At 39.6% G+C, this 7305-nt stretch overlaps 1 long non-coding RNA gene across 1 annotated transcript; it reads left to right on the top strand.

Annotated features, from left to right (window-relative positions):
* The first annotated feature begins 5859 nt into the window (after positions 1–5859).
* LOC104859027 lies at positions 5860–7095 on the top strand. Its single transcript, XR_779264.1, has 3 exons — positions 5860–5930; positions 6375–6506; positions 7021–7095. It is a non-coding gene; the product is annotated as an uncharacterized LOC104859027 (long non-coding RNA).
* Positions 7096–7305: the final 210 nt, after the last annotated feature.

Here is a 7305-nt window from a genome sequence, read left to right as displayed (position 1 = left end):
TTATGCCACACAAATTTATTCCTCTGTATCCATGACTACTAGAAGGTCTTTTTAAATGAAAATCAGTATATCAATATTCCTACACTGTTTTAAATTGGACCAGCCAAAAGGCAGAATCATTCAATGTGTAGACAGTAAATAGTATCTTCAATTTATTTTAAAAATAGCAACTGGACTCTGAGTCCAGTTAACCATTTTTTTTTTGTGAGGTCTTACTTAAGAAGAGTAAAGTATTTTAGAATATATATTTTTATTTATTTACAGATGTAAATGATAAAATTTTCTTATTTTTGTCTCCTAAAGCAAATTGTAGGAAAAAAACTTGGTGGTACTATTTTTGTTTTTTGTTTTTTTTCTTGGTATCAGGGATTGAACTCGAGTCCTTGCACTTGCAAGGCAGGCCACTGAACCACTGAGCTAAATCCCCAGCCCACTACTCTTATTTTTGGACAGGATATCACTATGTAGTCCAGGCTGACCTTGAACTCATTGTGATCCTCCTGCCTCAGCCTCCTGAGTGTTGGGATTACAGGTGTGTTCTACCATGCCTGGCAGGTACTAGTCTTGATATGAAAGATTTGACCATCAGTAGTTTCCCTTGTATTAAATGAATAATGTCATCTGAAGTGGGACAAATTTATGTTCACAAATATGCACCCAGAATGCATAAGAATGAATTTGTATTGAACAAGTCTACGAAGTTGATGTAATTAATGGTCTTGAGAGATGATCATGCAAGATGATGAGCCCTTCTTGGTAACAGTGGCACTCTAACAACATCTCTCTGGTGGGTTTTCTTAATCCATATCATAACTAGCATTTACAATCTGTAAGACACTTTAAAGTTCCAAGCACCTGCTCAAAGTGGTGGCACATGTCTATAATTCCAGCACTCTGGGAGGCTGAGGTGTGACAATTGCAAGTTTCAGCCTAGCCTGGGCAACTGCATGATTTAGTGAGACCCTGTCTCAAAATAAAGCATAAAAATAATGGGCCAGGGATCTAGCTCAGTGTGAGGGACCTGGGGTCAATCCCAAGTCCTGAAAACAACAATAACAACAACAGAGTCCAAGTACAACAATGGTCAAAGTGACCCCCAAATTTGAAAAAACTGAGGTCCAGTGGGTTCAGGAGCTGTGGTAGCTGTAACTGAGTCGTCATGGACAGAGCTGGACTTCATACCTAGGTTTCTTGATTTCAAACCCGAGTCATTAAACAACAACAAAACCAACACAAGGACCATTGCAAAGCAAAACTCGTCCACCCCAGCGCCCCCTTAGAGAGGAGGTGCCAGTGTGGGCCAGGGGTGGTGGCTCTGGTCTAGGGAGCACAGACCCATCATGCAGTGAGTCATTTATCTGTCACTGCTTCGGACCATGGCACAGTCTCCCAGGGCTGACAGGGCCCCTGCATCTCCCGTAGGATATTTCCATCAGCCTGGCGCTGTCTTCCCGATCAACAAGAACAGGAACAACGTGGATGACAGCGGTCATATGCCAGATACTTTGCATCCCTTTCTTCTAATCCTTAGGGCTACCCTGGGATGTGACTGTCTGCATTCTGCAAATGAAAAAGCAGAGCTGGAGAAGTGAAACAAATAAGTCACATGTGTAAATACTGAATCGTTTCTCTGGTGTGAAAATCTATAATTGTATGTAAGATCCTAATGGTATAATTGTTAATGTGAAATAGGAAGAAAAGGGCTAAAGGTGTAAGGGAATTGGGAAGGGTAGGAGAAAGGGAATAAGGGAAAAGAAAAAAATGAGAAAATGTAAATAAAGTATTTGTAAATAGGGAAGGGAGGGCAGGGATAAGGGGAAAAAATGATAACCAAGACCTCTCATGTAAAGGTACAAGGCCCCAATGATGAATGGAACTGTACTGTATACCTAAAATGTACCAACAAATTCAATGAGAAAAAAATTGAAATAAAAAAGAAAAAGCAGAGTTGGAGAGATAAGGCCACTTTCCCAAAGTCACAGTTAGAAAGTAGCATTGCTACTCTTTTAAATCCAGTCTGAGTCTAAAGCTAGACAGGTAAGCATCACGTTATTGTTTCTGCCCTATAGAAGCAGACGCAGCACCGTTCCGTGTCAGAGCAGTGCAACACAAGGATTCGTATCATTACTCCCCAACAAGGACAGGTGCGTACTCAATGGCAAACATTAACAGTACACACCCAGACATTCATACTTGACAGTTGCAAGTACTTCACGCAGTTCTCAGAATTACACTGTGAGCAGTTGTGCTGAAAAATAACTAAGTACATGCCAATTTGTAGACTAAAATTGTCCACCCTTTTCTTCTCAATTGCATGGGCTATCAGAAAAAAATGTTGGGATCTTTACTGTTGCTGAAACTGTCTGTTTAAATCAGATAAAGAACTTGTGGCATTTATATATTATTTTTCATTGAGTTTGTTGGTACATTTTAGGTATACAGTACAGTTCCATTCATCATTGGAATCTTGTACCTTTACATGATGTATCTTGGTTCTTATTTTTTCCCCATACCCCTGCCCTCCCTTCACCTTCCACCCTTTTGTGGCATTTATATATTATTTTTCATTGAGTTTGTTGGTACATTTTAGGTATACAGTACAGTTCCATTCATCATTGGAATCTTGTACCTTTACATGATGTATCTTGGTTCTTATTTTTTCCCCATACCCCTGCCCTCCCTTCACCCCTTCCACCCTTTCTTATTTACAAAGACTTTGTTTCCATTTTTTGCTTTTCTCATATTTTTTCTTTTCCCTTCTCTCCTTTCTTCTACTCTTCCTTCTTCTGTTACTCCTTTAGCCCTTTTCTTCCTATCTCACATGATCAATTATATAATTTGTACCTTATTTAAACTTTTAGTTTTTCACACCAGAAAAATTATTTGGTATTTGTACATGTGTCCTAGTTATTTCACTTAAAAGTATGGCCTCAATATACATCCATTTTCCTGTAAATGACTCTAGTTTCTCATTCTTTATGGCTGAGTAGTACCCTCTTTTATAGAAAAGCCACATCTTTATCCAGTCTCCAGTTGATGGGCAGTTGGGCTGTTTCCAAATCTTAGCTATTAAAAAGTGTACTGCTATAAACATGGGTTCACATATATCACTGTGATATGATTCTTTTAATTCTTTTGGAAATATACCCAGCAGGGGAATAGCTGGGTCAAATGGAACCTCTAATCCTAGTTCTTTGAGGTATCCCCATATTGATTTCCACAGTGACTGTACCAGTCTGCACTCCCACCAACAATGGAGAAGTTCTCCTTTCTCCCCACAACCCCACCAGCATTTGTTATTGGCTGATTTCTTGATAGTAGCCATTCTTTATGAGAGGAGTTGGAATCTCAGGGTTGTTTTCATCTGCATGTCTTGGATGACCAGTGATGTTGAGAATTTTTTCATATGCTCATTTGCAGCTTTTACTTGTTTCTGAGAAATGTCTGTTCATTTCAGATGCTCATTTTTGAACTGGGCCTTCAGATGTGGGGTGTCTTGATTTTTTTGAGTTCTTTATATATTCTAGATCCTAGACCTTTGTGTGAGGAGCAGCTGGTAAAATGTTTTCCCACATTGTAGGTTGTCTCTTCACAGCACTTATATTTAGACATCCAGTCTTCCAAATGGATCTTGACAAACACAGGTTAGGTGTAAAAAGTGAGCCTTCCTCCGTGGTATAAGAGCTTGGAAGAGGATCCTGATGGAACAGAGCTAGGAACATCAGAAAAGGGTAGAGCAGTGATCAAGGAATTTGGGCTGCTGAGATACATGTCTTCCTGACTTGATAGCATTAGTATCATCCGTTCCACAAACAGAGCAACAGAGGACAGACTTTGTTCTGCTGCAGTTTTCAGGGACTGTGGTGTCATCAAGCATACCTACTCTGAGGACTGTCATGTACATTGTCTGAGCACCCTGCCTGAGGCAGATGGGAAAGGGCTTGTCTTCCATTACCTCCTTTTGTGGTCACACCCCGAGCTGATCCATCTCTTTCCTTACTATATTGACTTCTCTCAAATGCTCTTAATTTCATAGAAACATTTGCATTAGTTACAGTAAATCAAAATAAGTCAGTACAGATTAGTTATGGCTATTGATCTAGACACTCTATATCATTCCCATGAAAACATAACAAGGATTGCCCCAAGGTTTTGTGGGAGCTATAGAGTGGTGGGGTGGTAGGAATAAGATTAAGTTCTAACTCATATCCAGCATCCTGGTTTCTTTCTCTAGCCTGGGTAGTCTTGAACTTGAACAGTTTTTGCATCACTGTATGTTTCCCCTGAAACTAACTTCAAGATATATCAGGCCAATGAAACCAAAACATGCCAAGTAACTTGTGTCTCAACCCTAATGAGACCCTGTTAGGTTATTAAAGCCACACCTTTGTTTAGTTCTTTGAAACCCTAGAAATCAGCTTTCTCTTCTTTCATATGATTTTAGGGAATGGAAAATAGCCAACTATTAACAAAAGTGACAGACGGACCAGTGCAGTCCAATAAAACTCTATGCTTTGATGGGAATGTTTGATCTGTGCTGTTCTGATGCAATGGTGTCTATTCTGTGTCTATAGAATATCAGCAATAGGTTGGCATAACTGAAATACTGAATTTTTAATGGAACTTGATTTTATACTTCAGTTTAAGTTGAAATCACCACATTGGTGATGCATAGCTCCTGCTAATGCATGCATGGACTGCCTTTCATATGAGTAAACTTGTTCCAAGACTAAGGGAAATGGTCAAATTTTGTTTCTGCAAATTAAAAGACACCATCTTGGAAGCAGTTGTCTGGCAATTACATCTAGCACTTCATGTTTAGCTCCTGTATTCCAGATTGTCTCGTTTCAGTGGACAGAGCAGAAGGGCAGGGTGTGTTTTTTCCACAAAAATATGATTTCTTGGGTATTTTTGCAGTTTGCTATCAGAATCTCTCTGGAACCTAAATTTGCTTGCATCTGAGGTTTCTAATCAATATGCCATACACTTAACTGATTTTGGAGTCTTTTTACGTAATGACTATAACCTGTGATTTACCACTAAAAGTTTGTTTTTTTCCTCCTCACAGAAAATAAGTAAACAACTTTCTCAAGGGGAGGACTGTCAAATGAAAGACTGTCAAATGAAAGTTTTTCAAATGAAAGAAAGATATTGCTATTTGGAATCATGGAAACTCTGTATTAGTTAGTCGGGCACTTCCCCAGCTATTTCTGGTTTATTCCTTTTTGGTTAATTTCTGCTCAAGCCCTCTCGCACTTGGATGGGCCCACGTGACCATTAGGCCAGTGAGCTATGAGAAGAACCTACTAAGACTGTTTCACACCACTCTCAGCGCCAGCATTTAATTGTTGGTTCAAGACACCTAGGCTCTCTCTTTCCGGTGCACAGCAACTGGCAATGTTCAAGATGGCACCGGATCCGTCAACATAGGAACCCGGATGCTTAGGAGGGGCTGAGACCTCTTGGTGACTTGCCAGGGAAAATCAACATAGAAAAAAAAATGCAAACCTTTGGTATTTCAAGTCAGCTGACTGATACAAGTCTAAATTGGTGAGCTAAAGTAAGGGTTTGCGTAGAAGATAGGGGATTAGGCCAAAGGTAGCCAGGAAACTCAGAGAAAAGATGAATTGTCTCAAGCTGAATTTGACCCTGCCTATGAGACTGCATAAAGACCTCAGAAAGCTTGCCCACAAGTGTGAGCCAGGAGCTTTCGAGGTTTTCTAAATATCCGTGCAGCCTTTATTTATATAATAAAAAGGTGCTGAGTGTCAGTGATGGGGCCCAATCCTTGCAGAATAAATCAATCCCTCACTACAGCCATGCAGAGAGCCTCTGGATTTCCATCCCAGAGAGACTGATGAGCTATGTTTTCATGTACGTTTCTTGATTCTGAAGAGGAATCCGAGCAATGAAAAGATAAATGGCTGGAGGTAAGTGCTGGCAAAGACGAACTCAATTTCCTGACATTCCTAGTTCTCATCCTAAAACTTACATTTGATTTCTGTGTAAAAATTGTCATATCGGGAGATCTAACAGAATCCAAGGCCTATGGTGAGAAAATTGGGTTCTTTTAATATTAACCAATAGTTTTGTTAATGCTACCTCTTATGGGGAGCCCCATAAATTATTCTTCTTGATAAGAAAACAGAAAAACTGTTCTACATCACATTCGGTTCTTTTGGTCTAATATAGTCTTAGTGGTTGATTGCTGTCAATAACAGTAATGATAATAATTAATACTGATTGTTATAAAACCATTCCTAGTAGCCAGGTATGACAACAATAACAATATTAATAATGATTAATGGCTCCAAGTGTTTTCTGTTCCCGTGAAATTGTATTATTATGTTATCTCATTTAATCACAAAATACAGATTTCTGTTTGAGGAGGAGAAATGATCTCTGAGGATTTGGGAAACATGTTCAGGCCCATTTGCCAGCATGTGGTGAAGCTGATATTTGAAGCTGGCACTATATAATCCACTGACACGTTATGCACCATCTTTGTAAGTCAAAAGTCTCATTTACCAACCTTCATGTGAGGTACACCTGGATTGTCTTTAGCTAAACTTTCCACATAAAATGATTATAAATTAAAAGAGCAGAGAAACAAAAGAAGACGTTAATGTCTATACATTATAATCAGATGGATTCTCTAAAGGTCCATTTCCATGCAAAGGTACAAAGCTGAAAGAAAATATGAGTGCCAAAATAAAATGAAAATTATGAGTTTAGGTTACATAATATTTTTAAATGAGAAAGAAGTTCTACAAGTTTATTATGTGTTCATATATGTGGTTTCAAGGAGAACTTGAGTTGGATCAGGAGTAACCCTTCCTAAAAATTTCTGTTTAATGTGTCTTTCACTATTTACGGAGATGGATTAGGAGGCAGGACACTTATTTTTGTGTACTGACTCTGGGCAATTATGAGACCCTCTCATTCTTACTCCTTGTGAAATGTGAGGTAGGCTGTCTCCAGTGTCATCCTAGCGCTGATATTTCTTTACGTCTCTTCCAGTCATGAGATTCACGCCTGAGCCAGCCCAGAATTAGCCCGGGGCATTGATACTGTAGAAGACCATTCTAGAAGCACATGGTAGGTCGCATTGCATCCATTTAGCTGCCCTAGAATTGCCCTTTCCAGAATTCCTTCCTATTGAGGGCTCCAGGCTGGCGTGAGCCACAAAAGATGCAGATTTCGTAGGCGACAGTGGAGTAGCCGTCTTCATCCACCCAAGGAGGCTGTGCTGGCCATGCAAGTCGGGCTCAGCTCATGTGGCATATTTCCACTTGCAGGCTCGCC

This window comes from Fukomys damarensis, unplaced genomic scaffold (genome assembly GCF_012274545.1).
Source record: "Fukomys damarensis isolate Sample0158 unplaced genomic scaffold, DMR_v1.0_HiC HiC_scaffold_5, whole genome shotgun sequence".
In the NCBI taxonomy this organism is placed as follows: Eukaryota; Metazoa; Chordata; class Mammalia; order Rodentia; family Bathyergidae; genus Fukomys; species Fukomys damarensis.
The sequence above is the reverse complement of the archived record's forward strand: the minus strand, read 5'-3'. Positions and strand labels throughout refer to the sequence as shown.